This window comes from Rhea pennata, chromosome 12 (genome assembly GCF_028389875.1).
Source record: "Rhea pennata isolate bPtePen1 chromosome 12, bPtePen1.pri, whole genome shotgun sequence".
NCBI lineage: Eukaryota > Metazoa > Chordata > Aves > Rheiformes > Rheidae > Rhea > Rhea pennata.
The window spans coordinates 24,751,229-24,766,047 of record NC_084674.1 but is presented as its reverse complement, the minus strand read 5'-3'; positions in this window follow the sequence as shown (position 1 = coordinate 24,766,047).

The window sequence follows — 14,819 nt, the reverse complement described above, 5'->3', positions numbered from 1 at the left end:
TGGTTGCCTGTCTTGCTCTTGGCGGTTTTGAGGTGAGTGCTGCCTGAGGCCTTCAGAGGTCACAGGTAGGTCAGTGTGGTTAGCTGGTGCTTGTCCTTGGGAGGTCCCTTGTGCTGTGGCCATTGCTGCTGTGGCTGCTGCCTTGTGGCACAAAGTGTGAGAGACCAGAGCTCTAGGCAGCCTTTTGAGGCCTCTTGTGCTTCTGTGCCTTAGCTGTCTGTGGTAGGCTGGTGTCTGCTGGATGTGGTTGTTGTGAGGTCACTAGTGAAGCAGTGCGTGGTAGGGCAGTGCTGGTTGCTTGTCTTGGTCTTGGCAGTTGTGAGATGAGTGCTGCCTGAGGCCCTCAGAGGTCACAGGCAGGTCAGTGTGGTTAGCTGGTGCTTGTCCTTGGGAGGTCCCTTGTCGTGCGGCCATTGCTGCTGTGGCTGCTGCCTTGTGGCACAAAGTGTGAGAGACCAGATCTCCATGCAGGAGTGTAAGGTCACTTCTGCCTCTCTGCTTTTGCAGGCAGTGCCAGGCTGGTGTCTGCTGGTGGTGGTGGTTGTGAGGTCACTAGTGAAGCAGTGCGGGGTAGGGCAGTGCTGGTTGCCTGTCTTGCTCTTGGCAGTTGTGAGGTGAGTGCTGCCTGAGGCCTAGAGAGCTCACAGGTAGGTCAGTGTGGTTAGCTGGTGCTTGTCCTTGGGAGGTCCCTTGTGGTGTGGCCATTGCTGCTGTGGCTGCTGCCTTGTGGCACAAAGTGTGAGAGACCAGATCTCCATGCAGGAGTGTAAGGTCACTTGTTCTGCTGTGCTTTTGCAGGTAGTGCCAGGCTGCTGTCTGCTGGTGGTGGTGGTTGAGAGGTGACTTGTGAAGCAGTGTGTTGTAGGGCAGTGCTGGTTGCCTGTCTTGCTCTTGGCAGTTGTGAGGTGAGTGCTGCCTGAGGCCTTTAGAGGTCACAGGCAGGTCAGTGTGGTTAGCTGGTGCTTGTCCTTGGGAGGTCCTTTGTGCTGTGGCCACTGCTGCTGTGGCTGCTGCCTTGTGGCACAAAGTGTGAGAGACCAGAGCTCTAGGCAGCCTTTTGAGGCCTCTTGTGCTTTGGTGCCTTAGCGGTCTATGGCAGGCTGGTGTCTGCTGGTGGTGGTTGTTGTGAGGTCACTAGTGAAGCAGTGCGTGGTAGGGCAGTGCTGGTTGCCTGTCTTGCTCTTGGCAGTTGTGAGGTGAGTGCTGCCTGAGGCCCTCAGAGCTCACAGGTAGGTCAGTGTGGTTAGCTGGTGCTTGTCCTTGGGAGGTCCCTTGTGGTGTGGCCATTGCTGCTGTGGCTGCTGCCTTGTGGCACAGTGTGTGAGAGACCAGATCTCCATGCAGGAGTGTAAGGTCACTTCTGCCTCTGTGCTTTTGCAGGCAGTGCGAGGCTGGTGTCTGCTGGTGGTGGTGGTGGTGAGGTGACTTGTGAAGCAGTGCGTGGTAGGGCAGTGCTGGTTGCCTGTCTTGCTCTTGTCAGTTGTGAGGTGAGTGCTGCCTGAGGCCTTCAGAGCTCACAGGTAGGTCAGTGTGGTTAGCTGGTGCTTGTCCTTGGGAGGTCCCTTGTGCTGTGGCCATTGCTGCTGTGGCTGCTGCCTTGTGGCACAAAGTGTGAGAGACCAGAGCTCTAGGCAGCCTTTTGAGGCCTCTTGTGCCTCTGTGCCTTAGCGGGCTGTGGCAGGCTGGTGTCTGCTGGTGGTGGTTGTTGTGAGGTCACTAGTGAAGCAGTACGTGGTAGGGCAGTGCTGGTTGCCTGTCTTGCTCTTGGCAGTTGTGAGGTGAGTGCTGCCTGAGGTCATAGTGGCGTAGGCAGGCCAGCAATGTGCTGTTTGTCCTTGGGAGGTCCCTTGTGGTGTGGCCATTGCTGCTGTGGCTGCTGCCTTGTGTCACAGTGTGTGAGAGCACAGATCTCCATGCAGGAGTGTAAGGTCACTTCTGCCTCTGTGCTTTTGCAGGCAGTGCGAGGCTGCTGTGTGCTGGTGGTGGTGGTTGTGAGGTGACTTGTGAAGCAGTGCGTGGTAGGGCAGTGCTGGTTGCCTGTCTTGCTCTTGGCGGTTTTGAGGTGTGCGCTGCCTGAGGCCTTCAGAGGTCACAGGTAGGTCAGTGTGGTTAGCTGGTGCTTGTCCTTGGGAGGTCCCTTGTGCTGTGGCCATTGCTGCTGTGGCTGCTGCCATGTTGCACAATGTGTGAAATACCACAGTGCTGGGTATCCTTTTGAGGCCTCTTCTGCCTCTGTGCCTTAGCGGGCTGTGCAAGGCTGTGGGCTGCTGGATGTGGTTGTTGTGAGGTCACTAGTGATGCAGTGCGTGAAAGGGCAGTGCTGGATGCATGCCTGCTCTTGCCGGTTATGAGGTGAGTGCTGCCTGAGATCATACTGGCGTAGGCAGGCCAGCAAGCTCCTGTTTGTCCTTGGAGGTCCCTTGTGCTGTAGCCATTGCTGCTGTGGCTGCTGCCTTGTGGCACAAAGTGTGAGAGACCAGAGCTCTAGGCAGCCTTTTGAGGCCTCTTGTGCTTCTGTGCCTCAGCGGTCTGTGCCAGGCTGGTGTCTGCTGGTGGTGGTGGTATTGAGGTGACTTGGAAGCAGTGTGTGGTAGGGCAGTGCTGGTTGCCTGTCTTGCTCTTCGCAGTTGTGAGGTGAGTGCTGCCTGAGGCCTTCAGAGCTCACAGGTAGGTCAGTGTGGTTAGCTGGTGCTTGTCCTTGGGAGGTCCCTTGTGCTGTGGCCATTGCTGCTGTGGCTGCTGCCTTGTGGCACAAAGTGTGAGAGACCAGATCTCCATGCAGGAGTGTAAGGTCACTTGTTCCTCTGTGCTTTTGCAGGCAGCGCCAGGCTGGTGTCTGCTGGTGGTGGTGGTTGTGAGGTCACTAGTGAAGCAGTACGTGGTAGGGCAGTGCTGGTTGCCAGTCTTGCTCTTCGCAGTTGTGAGGTGAGTGCTGCCTGAGGCCTAGAGAGCTCACAGGTAGGTCAGTGTGGTTAGCTGGTGCTTGTCCTTGGGAGGTCCCTTGTGCTGTGGCCATTGCTGCTGTGGCTGCTGCCTTGTGGCACAAATTCTGAGAGACCAGAGCTCTAGGCAGCATTTTAAGGCCTCTTGTGCCTCTGTGCCTTAGCGGGCTGTGGCAGGCTGGTGTCTGCTGGTGGTGGTTGTTGTGAGGTCACTAGTGAAGCAGTGCGTGGTAGGGCAGTGCTGGTTGCCTGTCTTGCTCTTGGCAGTTGTGAGGTGAGTGCTGCCTGAGGCCCTCAGAGGTCACAGGCAGGTCAGTGTGGTTAGCTGGTGCTTGTCCTTGGGAGGTCCCTTGTGCTGTGGCCATTGCTGCTGTGGCTGCTGCCTTGTGGCACAAACTGAGAGAGACCAGAGCTCTAGGCAGCCTTTTTAGGCCTCTTGTGCCTCTGTGCCTTAGCGGGCTGTGCTAGGCTGGTGTCTGCTGGTGGTGGTTGTTGTGAGGTCACTAGTGAAGCAGTGCGTGGTAGGGCAGTGCTGGTTGCCTGTCTTGCTGTTGGCAGTTGTGAGGTGAGTGCTGCCTGAGGTCATAGTGGCGTAGGCAGCCCAGCAAGCTGCTGTTTGTCCTTGGGAGGTCCCTTGTGCTGTGGCCATTGCTGCTGTGGCTGCTGCCTTGTGTCACAGTGTGTGAGAGCACAGATCTCCATGCAGGAGTGTAAGGTCACTTCTGCCTCTGTGCTTTTGCAGGCAGTGCGAGGCTGCTGTGTGCTGGTGGTGGTGGTGGTGAGGTGACTTGTGAAGCAGTGCGTGGTAGGGCAGTGCTGGTTGCCTGTCTTGCTCTTGGCGGTTTTGAGGTGTGCGCTGCCTGAGGCCTTCAGAGGTCACAGGTAGGTCAGTGTGGTTAGCTGGTGCTTGTCCTTGGGAGGTCCCTTGTGCTGTGGCCATTGCTGCTGTGGCTGCTGCCATGTTGCACAATGTGTGAAATACCACAGTGCTGGGTATCCTTTTGAGGCCTCTTCTGCCTCTGTGCCTTAGCGGGCTGTGCAAGGCTGTGGGCTGCTGGATGTGGTTGTTGTGAGGTCACTAGTGATGCAGTGCGTGAAAGGGCAGTGCTGGATGCATGCCTGCTCTTGCCGGTTATGAGGTGAGTGCTGCCTGAGATCATACTGGCGTAGGCAGGCCAGCAAGCTCCTGTTTGTCCTTGGAGGTCCCTTGTGCTGTAGCCATTGCTGCTGTGGCTGCTGCCTTGTAGCACAGTGTGTGAGAGACCACAGCGCTAGGCAGCCTTTTGAGGCCTCTTGTGCTTCTGTGCCTCAGCGGTCTGTGCCAGGCTGGTGTCTGCTGGTGGTGGTGGTATTGAGGTGACTTGGAAGCAGTGTGTGGTAGGGCAGTGCTGGTTGCCTGTCTTGCTCTTCGCAGTTGTGAGGTGAGTGCTGCCTGAGGCCTTCAGAGCTCACAGGTAGGTCAGTGTGGTTAGCTGGTGCTTGTCCTTGGGAGGTCCCTTGTGCTGTGGCCATTGCTGCTGTGGCTGCTGCCTTGTGGTACAAATTCTGCGAGACCAGAGCTCTAGGCAGCCTTTTGAGGCCTCTTGTGCTTCTGTGCCTTAGCTGTCTGTGGCAGGCTGGTGTCTGCTGGTGGTGGTTGTTGTGAGGTCACTAGTGAAGCAGTGTGTGGTAGGGCAGTGCTGGTTGCCTGTCTTGCTCTTGGCAGTTGTGAGATGAGTGCTGCCTGAGGCCCTCAGAGCTCACAGGTAGGTCAGTGTGGTTAGCTGGTGCTTGTCCTTGGGAGGTCCCTTGTGCTGTGGCCATTGCTGCTGTGGCTGCTGCCTTGTGGCACAAAGTGTGAGAGACCAGATCTCCATGCAGGAGTGTAAGGTCACTTGTTCCTCTGTGCTTTTGCAGGCAGTGCCAGGCTGGTGTCTGCTGGTGGTGGTGGTTGTGAGGTCACTAGTGAAGCAGTACGTGGTAGGGCAGTGCTGGTTGCCAGTCTTGCTCTTCGCAGTTGTGAGGTGAGTGCTGCCTGAGGCCTAGAGAGCTCACAGGTAGGTCAGTGTGGTTAGCTGGTGCTTGTCCTTGGGAGGTCCCTTGTGCTGTGGCCATTGCTGCTGTGGCTGCTGCCTTGTGGCACAAATTCTGAGAGACCAGAGCTCTAGGCAGCATTTTAAGGCCTCTTGTGCCTCTGTGCCTTAGCGGGCTGTGGCAGGCTGGTGTCTGCTGGTGGTGGTTGTTGTGAGGTCACTAGTGAAGCAGTGCGTGGTAGGGCAGTGCTGGTTGCCTGTCTTGCTCTTGGCAGTTGTGAGGTGAGTGCTGCCTGAGGCCCTCAGAGGTCACAGGCAGGTCAGTGTGGTTAGCTGGTGCTTGTCCTTGGGAGGTCCCTTGTGCTGTGGCCATTGCTGCTGTGGCTGCTGCCTTGTGGCACAAACTGAGAGAGACCAGAGCTCTAGGCAGCCTTTTTAGGCCTCTTGTGCCTCTGTGCCTTAGCGGGCTGTGCTAGGCTGGTGTCTGCTGGTGGTGGTTGTTGTGAGGTCACTAGTGAAGCAGTGCGTGGTAGGGCAGTGCTGGTTGCCTGTCTTGCTGTTGGCAGTTGTGAGGTGAGTGCTGCCTGAGGTCATAGTGGCGTAGGCAGCCCAGCAAGCTGCTGTTTGTCCTTGGGAGGTCCCTTGTGCTGTGGCCATTGCTGCTGTGGCTGCTGCCTTGTGTCACAGTGTGTGAGAGCACAGATCTCCATGCAGGAGTGTAAGGTCACTTCTGCCTCTGTGCTTTTGCAGGCAGTGCGAGGCTGCTGTGTGCTGGTGGTGGTGGTGGTGAGGTGACTTGTGAAGCAGTGCGTGGTAGGGCAGTGCTGGTTGCCTGTCTTGCTCTTGGCGGTTTTGAGGTGAGCGCTGCCTGAGGCCGTCAGAGGTCACAGGCAGGTCAGTGTGGTTAGCTGGTGCTTGTCCTTGGGAGGTCCCTTGTGCTGTGGCCATTGCTGCTGTGGCTGCTGCCTTGTGGCACAAAGTGTGAGAGACCAGAGCTCTAGGCAGCCTTTTTAGGCCTCTTGTGCCTCTGTGCCTTATCGGGCTGTGGCAGGCTGGTGTCTACTGGTGGTGGTTGTTGTGAGGTCACTAGTGAAGCAGTGCGTGGTAGGGCAGTGCTGGTTGCCTGTCTTGCTCTTGGCAATTGTGAGGTGAGTGCTGCCTGAGGTCATAGTGGCGTAGGCAGGCCAGGAAGCTGCTGTTTTTCCTTGGGAGGTCCCTTGTGGTGTGGCCATTGCTGCTGTGGCTGCTGCCTTGTGTCACAGTGTGTGAGAGCACAGATCTCCAAGCAGGAGTGTAAGGTCACTTCTGCCTCTGTGCTTTTGCAGGCAGTGCGAGGCTGCTGTGTGCTGGTGGTGGTGGTGGTGAGGTGACTTGTGAAGCGGTGCGTGGTAGGGCAGTGCTGGTTGCCTGTCTTGCTCTTGGCGGTTTTGAGGTGAGTGCTGCCTGAGGCCTTCAGAGGTCACAGGTAGGTCAGTGTGGTTAGCTGGTGCTTGTCCTTGGGAGGTCCCTTGTGCTGTGGCCATTGCTGCTGTGGCTGCTGCCATGTCGCACAGTGTGTGAAATACCACAGTGCTAGGTATCCTTTTGAGGCCTCTTGTGCCTCTGTGCCTTAGCGGGCTGTGCCAGGCTGTGGGCTGCTGGATGTGGTTGTTGTGAGGTCACTAGTGATGCAGTGCGTGAAAGGGCAGTGCTGGATGCATGCCTGCTCTTGCCGGTTATGAGGTGAGTGCTGCCTGAGATCATAGTGGCGTAGGCAGGCCAGCAAGCTCCTGTTTGTCCTTGGGAGGTCCCTTGTGCTGTAGCCATTGCTGCTGTGGCTGCTGCCTTGTAGCACAGTGTGTGAGAGACCACAGCGCTAGGCAGCCTTTTGAGGCCTCTTGTGCTTCTGTGCCTCAGCGGTCTGTGCCAGGCTGGTGTCTGCTGGTGGTGGTGGTATTCAGGTGACTTGGAAGCAGTGTGTGGTAGGGCAGTGCTGGTTGCCTGTCTTGCTCTTGGCGGTTTTGAGGTGAGTGCTGCCTGAGGCCCTCAGAGGTCACAGGTAGGTCAGTGTGGTTAGCTGGTGCTTGTCCTTGGGAGGTCCCTTGTGCTGTGGCCATTGCTGCTGTGGCTGCTGCCTTGTGGCACAAAGTGTGAGAGACCAGAGCTCTAGGCAGCATTTTGAGGCCTCTTGTGCCTCTGTGCCTTAGCGGGCTGTGGCAGGCTTGTGTCTGCTGGTGGTGGTTGTTGTGAGGTCACTAGTGAAGCAGTGCGTGGTAGGGCAGTGCTGGTTGCCTGTCTTGCTCTTGGCAGTTGTGAGGTGAGTGCTGCCTGAGGCCCTCAGAGGTCACAGGCAGGTCAGTGTGGTTAGCTGGTGCTTGTCCTTGGGAGGTCCCTTGTGCTGTGGCCATTGCTGCTGTGGCTGCTGCCTTGTGGCACAAAGTGTGAGAGACCAGAGCTCTAGGCAGCCTTTTGAGGCCTCTTGTGCCTCTGTGCCTTAGCGGGCTGTGGCAGGCTGGTGTCTGCTGGTGGTGGTTGTTGTGAGGTCACTAGTGAAGCAGTGCGTGGTAGGGCAGTGCTGGTTGCCTGTCTTGCTCTTGGCAGTTGTGAGGTGAGTGCTGCCTGAGATCATACTGGCGTAGGCAGGCCAGGAAGCTGCTGTTTGTCCTTGGGAGGTCCCTTGTGGTGTGGCCATTGCTGCTGTGGCTGCTGCCTTGTGTCACAGTGTGTGAGAGCACAGATCTCCATGCAGGAGTGTAAGGTCACTTCTGCCTCTGTGCTTTTGCAGGCAGTGCGAGGCTGCTGTGTGCTGATGGTGGTGGTGGTGAGGTGACTTGTGATGCAGTGCGTGGTAGGGCAGTGCTGGTTGCCTGTCTTGCTCTTGGCGGTTTTGAGGTGAGTGCTGCCTGAGGCCTTCAGAGGTCACAGGTAGGTCAGTGTGGTTAGCTGGTGCTTGTCCTTGGGAGGTCCCTTGTGCTGTGGCCATTGCTGCTGTGGCTGCTGCCTTGTGGCACAAAGTGTGAGAGACCAGAGCTCTAGGCAGCCTTTTGAGGCCTCTTGTGCCTCTGTGCCTTAGCGGGCTGTGGCAGGCTGGTGTCTGCTGGTGGTGGTTGTTGTGAGGTCACTAGTGAAGCAGTGCGTGGTAGGGCAGTGCTGGTTGCCTGTCTTGCTCTTGTCAGTTGTGAGGTGATTGCTGCCTGAGGCCTTCAGAGGTCACAGGTAGGTCAGTGTGGTTAGCTGGTGCTTGTCCTTGGGAGGTCCCTTGTGCTGTGGCCATTGCTGCTGTGGCTGCTGCCTTGTGGCACAAAGTGTGAGAGACCAGATCTCCATGCAGGAGTGTAAGGTCACTTCTACCTCTGTGCTTTTGCAGGCAGCGCCAGGCTGCTGTCTGCTGGTGGTGGTGCTTGTGAGTTGACTTGTGAAGCAGTGCGTGGTAGGGCAGTGCTGTTTGCCTGTCTTGCTCTTGGCGGTTGTGAGGTGAGTGCTGCCTGAGGCCTTTAGAGGTCACAGGTAGGTCAGTGTGGTTAGCTGGTGCTTGTCCTTGGGAGGTCCTTTGTGCTGTGGCCATTGCTGCTGTGGCTGCTGCCTTGTGGCACAAAGTGTGAGAGACCAGAGCTCTAGGCAGCCTTTTGAGGCCTCTTGTGCTTCTGTGCCTTAGCGGTCTGTGGCAGGCTGGTGTCTGCTGGATGTGGTTGTTGTGAGGTCACTAGTGAAGCAGTGCGTGGTAGGGCAGTGCTGGTTGCCTGTCTTGCTCTTGTCAGTTGTGAGGTGAGTGCTGCCTGAGGCCTTCAGAGCTCACAGGTAGGTCAGTGTGGTTAGCTGGTGCTTGTCCTTGGGAGGTCCCTTGTGCTGTGGCCATTGCTGCTGTGGCTGCTGCCTTGTGGCACAGTGTGTGAGAGACCAGATCTCCATGCAGGAGTGTAAGGTCACTTCTGCCTCTGTGCTTTTGCAGGCAGTGCAAGGCTGGTGTCTTCTGGTGGTGGTGGTGGTGAGGTGACTTGTGAAGCAGTGTGTGGTAGGGCAGTGCTGGTTGCCTTTCTTGCTCTTCGCTGTTGTGAGATGAGTGCTGCCTGAGGCCCTCAGAGGTCACAGGCAGGTCAGTGTGGTTAGCTGGTGCTTGTCCTTGGGAGGTCCCTTGTGGTGTAGCCATTGCTCTTGTGGCTGCTGCCTTGTGGCACAAAGTGTGAGAGACCAGAGCTCTAGGCAGCCTTTTGAGGCCTCTTGTGCCTCTGTGCCTTAGTGGGCTGTGCCAGGCTGGTGTCTGCTGGTGGTGGTGGTTGTGAGGTGACTTGTGATGCAGTGCGTGGTAGGGCAGTGCTGGTTGCCTGTCTTGCTCTTGGCAGTTGTGAGGTGAGTGCTGCCTGAGGCCTTTACAGGTCACAGGCAGGTCAGTGTGGTTAGCTGGTGCTTGTCCTTGGGAGGTCCCTTGTGGTGTGGCCATTGCTGCTGTGGCTGCTGCCTTGTGGCACAAAGTGTGAGAGACCAGAGCTCTAGGCAGCCTTTTGAGGCCTCTTGTGCTTCTGTGCCTTAGCTGTCTGTGGCAGGCTGGTGTCTGCTGGATGTGGTTGTTGTGAGGTCACTAGTGAAGCGGTGCGTGGTAGGGCAGTGCTGGTTGCCTGTCTTGCTGTTGGCAGTTGTGAGGTGAGTGCTGCTTGAGGTCCTCAGAGCTCAAAGGCAGGTCAGTGTGGTTAGCTGGTGCTTGTCCTTGGGAGGTCCCTTGTGCTGTGGCCATTGCTCTTGTGGCTGCTGCCTTGTAGCACACTGTGTGAGAGACCAGATCTCCATGCAGGAGTGTAAGGTCACTTCTGCCTCTGTGCCTTCGCAGTCTGTGCCAGGCTGGTGTCTGCTGGTGGTGGTGCTTGTGAGGTGACTTGTAAAGCAGTGCGTGGTGGAGGAGAGCTGGTTGCCTGTCTTGCTGTTGGCAGTTGTGAGGTGAGTGCTGCTTGAGGTCCTCAGAGCTCAAAGGTAGGTCAGTGTGGTTAGCTGGTGCATGTCCTTGGGAGGTCCCTTGTGCTGTGGCCATTGCTGTTGTGGCTGCTGCCTTGTGGCACAAAGTGTGAGAGACCAGAGCTCTAGGCAGCCTTTTGAGGCCTCTTGTGCCTCTGTGCCTTAGCGGGCTGTGGCAGGCTGGTGTCTGCTCGATGTGGTTGTTGTGAGGTCACTAGTGAAGCAGTGCGTGGTAGGGCAGTGCTGGTTGCCTGTCTTGCTCTTGGCGGTTTTGAGGTGAGTGCTGCCTGAGGCCTTCAGAGGTCACAGGTAGGTCAGTGTGGTTAGCTGGTGCTTGTCCTTGGGAGGTCCCTTGTGCTGTGGCCATTGCTGCTGTGGCTGCTGCCTTGTGGCACAAAGTGTGAGAGACCAGAGCTCTAGGCAGCCTTTTGAGGCCTCTTGTGCCTCTGTGCCTTAGCGGGCTGTGGCAGGCTGGTGTCTGCTGGTGGTGGTTGTTGTGAGGTCACTAGTGAAGCAGTGCGTGGTAGGGCAGTGCTGGTTGCCTGTCTTGCTCTTGTCAGTTGTGAGGTGATTGCTGCCTGAGGCCTTCAGAGGTCACAGGGAGGTCAGTGTGGTTAGCTGGTGCTTGTCCTTGGGAGGTCCCTTGTGCTGTGGCCATTGCTGCTGTGGCTGCTGCCTTGTGGCACAAAGTGTGAGAGACCAGATCTCCATGCAGGAGTGTAAGGTCACTTCTACCTCTGTGCTTTTGCAGGCAGCGCCAGGCTGCTGTCTGCTGGTGGTGGTGCTTGTGAGTTGACTTGTGAAGCAGTGCGTGGTAGGGCAGTGCTGGTTGCCTGTCTTACTCTTGGCGGTTGTGAGGTGAGTGCTGCCTGAGGCCTTTAGAGGTCACAGGTAGGTCAGTGTGGTTAGCTGGTGCTTGTCCTTGGGAGGTCCTTTGTGCTGTGGCCACTGCTGCTGTGGCTGCTGCCTTGTGGCACAAAGTGTGAGAGACCAGAGCTCTAGGCAGCGTTTTGAGGCCTCTTGTGCTTCTGTGCCTTAGCGGTCTGTGGCAGGCTGGTGTCTGCTGGATGTGGTTGTTGTGAGGTCACTAGTGAAGCAGTGCGTGGTAGGGCAGTGCTGGTTGCCTGTCTTGCTGTTGGCAGTTGTGAGGTGAGTGCTGCCTGAGGCCTTTACAGGTCACAGGCAGGTCAGTGTGGTTAGCTGGTGCTTTTCCTTGGGAGGTCCCTTGTGCTGTGGCCACTGCTGCTGTGGCTGCTGCCTTGTGGCACAAAGTGTGAGAGACCAGAGCTCTAGGCAGCCTTTTGAGGCCTCTTGTGCCTCTGTGCCTTAGCGGGCTGTGGCAGGCTGGTGTCTGCTCGTGGTGGTTGTTGTGAGGTCACTAGTGAAGCGGTGCGTGGTAGGGCAGTGCTGATTGCCTGTCTTGCTGTTGGCAGTTGTGAGGTGAGTGCTGCTTGAGGTCCTCAGAGCTCAAAGGCAGGTCAGTGTGGTTAGCTGGTGCTTGTCCTTGGGAGGTCCCTTGTGCTGTGGCCATTGCTCTTGTGGCTGCTGCCTTGTAGCACACTGTGTGAGAGACCAGATCTCCATGCAGGAGTGTAAGGTCACTTCTGCCTCTGTGCCTTCGCAGTCTGTGCCAGGCTGGTGTCTGCTGGTGGTGGTGCTTGTGAGGTGACTTGTGAAGCAGTGCGTGGTGGAGGAGTGCTGGTTGCATGTCTTGCTCTTGGCAGTTGTGAGGTGAGTGCTGCCTAAGGCCCTCAGAGCTCACAGGTAGGTCAGTGTGGTTAGCTGGTGCTTTTCCTTGGGAGGTCCCTTGTGCTGTGGCCATTGCTGCTGTGGCTGCTGCCTTGTGGCACAAAGTGTGAGAGACCAGAGCTCTAGGCAGCCTTTTGAGGCCTCTTGTGCCTCTGTGCCTTAGCGGGCTGTGGCAGGCTGGTGTCTGCTGGTGGTGGTGGTTGTGAGATCACTAGTGAAGCAGTGCGTGGTAGGGCAGTGCTGGTTGCCTGTCTTGCTCTTGTCAGTTGTGAGGTGAGTGCTGCCTGAGGCCCTCAGACCTCACAGGTAGGTCAGTGTGGTTAGCTGGTGCTTGTCCTTGGGAGGTCCCTTGTGGTGTGGCCATTGCTGCTGTGGCTGCTGCCTCGTGGCACAAAGTGTGAGAGACCAGAGCTCTAGGCAGCATTTTGAGGCCTCTTGTGCCTCTGTGCCTTAGCGGGCTGTGTCAGGCTGGTGTCTGCTGGTGGTGGTGGTTGTGAGGTCACTAGTGAAGCAGTGCATGGTAGGGCAGTGCTGGTTGCCTGTCTTGCTCTTGTCAGTTGTGAGGTGAGTGCTTCCTGAGGCCCTCAGAGGTCACAGGCAGGTCAGTGTGGTTAGCTGGTGCTTGTCCTTGGGAGGTCCCTTGTGCTGTGGCCATTGCTGCTGTGGCTGCTGCCTTGTGGCACAGTGTGTGAGAGACTAGAGCGCTAGGCAGCCTTTTGAGGCCTCTTGTGCCTCTGTGCCTTAGTTGGCTGTGCCAGGCTGTTGTCTGCTGGTGGTGGTGGTTGTGAGGTGACTTGTGATGCAGTGCGTGGTAGGGCAGTGCTGGTTGCCTGTCTTGCTCTTGGCAGTTGTGAGGTGAGTGCTGGCTGAGGCCCTCAGAGCTCACAGGCAGGTCAGTGTGGTTAGCTGGTGCTTGTCCTTGGGAGGTCCCTTATGCTGTGGCCATTGCTCTTGTGGCTGCTGCCTTGTGTCACAGTGTGTGAGAGACCACAGCGCTAGGTAGCCTTTTGAGGCCACTTGTACCTCAGTGCCTTAGCGGGCTGTGCTAGGCTGCGGGCTGCTGGATGCAGTTGTTTTGAGGTCGCTAGTAAGCAGTGTGTGGTAGGGCAGTGCTGGTTGCATGTCTGCTCTTGGTAGTTGTGTGGTGAGTGCTGCCTGAGGCCTTCAGAGGTCACAGGTAGGTCAGTGTGGTTAGCAGTTGCTTGTCCTTGGGAGGTCCCTTGTGCTGTGGCCATTGCTCTTGTGGCTGCTGCCTTGTGCTACAGTGTGTGAGAGACCGGATCTCCATGCAGGAGTGTAACGTCACTTCTGCCTCTGTGCCTTCGCAGTCTGTGCTAGGCTGCTGTGTGCTGGTGGTGGTGGTTGTGAGGTGACTAGTGATGCAGTGTGTTGTAGGGCAGTGCTGGTTGCATGTCTGGTGTTGGCAGTTGTGAGGTCGGTCCTGCCTGAGGCCTTCAGAGGTCACAGGTAGGTCAGTGTGGTTAGCTGGTGCTTGTCCTTGGGAGGTCCCTTGTGCTGTGGCCATTGCTGCTGTGGCTGCTGCCATGTCGCACAGTGTGTGAAATACCACAGTGCTAGGTATCCTTTTGAGGCCTCTTCTGCCTCTGTGCCTTAGCGGGCTGTGCCAGGCTGTGGGCTGCTGGATGTGGTTATTGTGAGGTCACTAGTGATGCAGTGCGTGAAAGGGCAGTGCTGGATGCATGCCTGCTCTTGGCGGTTATGAGGTGAGTGCTGCCTGAGGTCATACCGGCGTAGGCAGGCCAGCAAGCTCCTGTTTGTCCTTGGGATGTCCGTTGTGCTGTGGCCATTGCTGCTGTGGCTGCTGCCTTGTGGCACAAAGTGTGAGAGACCAGAGCTCTAGGAACATTTTGAGGACTTCTGTGCCTCTGTGCCTTCGCGGGCTGTGCCAGGCTGTGGGCTGCTGGATGTGGTTTTTGTGAGCTCACTAGTGATGCAGTGTGTGGTAGGGCAGTGCTGGTTGCCTGTCTTGCTCTTGGCAGTTGTGAGGTGAGTGCTGCTTCAGGCCCTCAGAGCTCAAAGGAAGGTCAATGTGGTTAGCTGGTGCTTGTCCTTGGGAGGTCCCTTGTGCTGTGGCCATTGCTGCTGTGGCTGCTGCCTTGTAGCACAGTGTGTGAGAGACCACAGGACTAGGCAGCCTTTTGAGGCCTCTTCTGCCTCTGTGCCTTAGCGGGCTGCGCCAGGCTGGTGTCTGCTGGTGTTGGTGGTATTGAGGTGACTTGAAAGCAGTGCGTGGTAGGGCAGTGCTGGTTGCCTGTCTTGCTCTTGTCAGTTGTGAGGTGAGTGCTGCCTGAGGCCCTCAGAGCTCACAGGCAGGTCAGTGTGGTTAGCTGGTGCTTGTCCTTGGGAGGTCCCTTGTGGTGTGGCCATTGCTGCTGTGGCTGCTGCCTTGTGGCACAAAGTGTGAGACCACAGCGCTAGGCAACATTTTGAGGACTTTTGTGCCTCTGTGCCTTTGCGGCTGTGCCAGGCTGTGGGCTGCTGGATGTGGTTGTTGTGCGGTCACTAGTGATGCAGTGTGTGGTAGGGCAGTGCTGGTTGCCTGTCTTGCTCTTGGCGGTTGTGAGGTGAGTGCTGCTTGAGGCCCTCAGAGGTCACAGGCAGGTCAGTGTGGTTAGCTGGTGCTTGTCCTTGGGAGGTCCCTTGCGGTGTGGCCATTGCTGCTGTGGCTGCTGCCTTGTAGCACAGTGTGTGAGAGACCAGATCTCCATTCAGGAGTGTAAGGTCACTTCTGCCTCTGTGCCTTCGCAGTCTGTTCCACGCTGGTGTCTGCTGGTGGTGGTGGTTGTGAGGTGACTTGTGAAGCAGTGCGTGGTAGGGCAGTGCTGGTTGCCTGTCTTGCTCGTGGCGGTTGTGAGGTGAGTGCTGCGTAAGGCCCTCAGAGCTCACAGGTAGGTCAGTGTGGTTAGCTGGTGCTTGTCCTTGGGAGGTCCCTTGTCATGTGGCCATTGCTGCTGTGGCTGCTGCCTTGTGGCACAAAGTGTGAGAGACCAGAGCTCTAGGCAGCATTTTGAGGCCTATTGTGCCTCTGTGCCTTAGCGGGCTGTGCTAGGCTGTGGGCTGCTGGATGTGGTTGTTGTGAGATCGCTAGTGATGCAGTGCGTGGTAGGGCAGTGCTGGTTGAATGTCTGCTCTTGGAGGTTGTGAGGTGAGTGCTGACTGAGGCCCTCAGAGG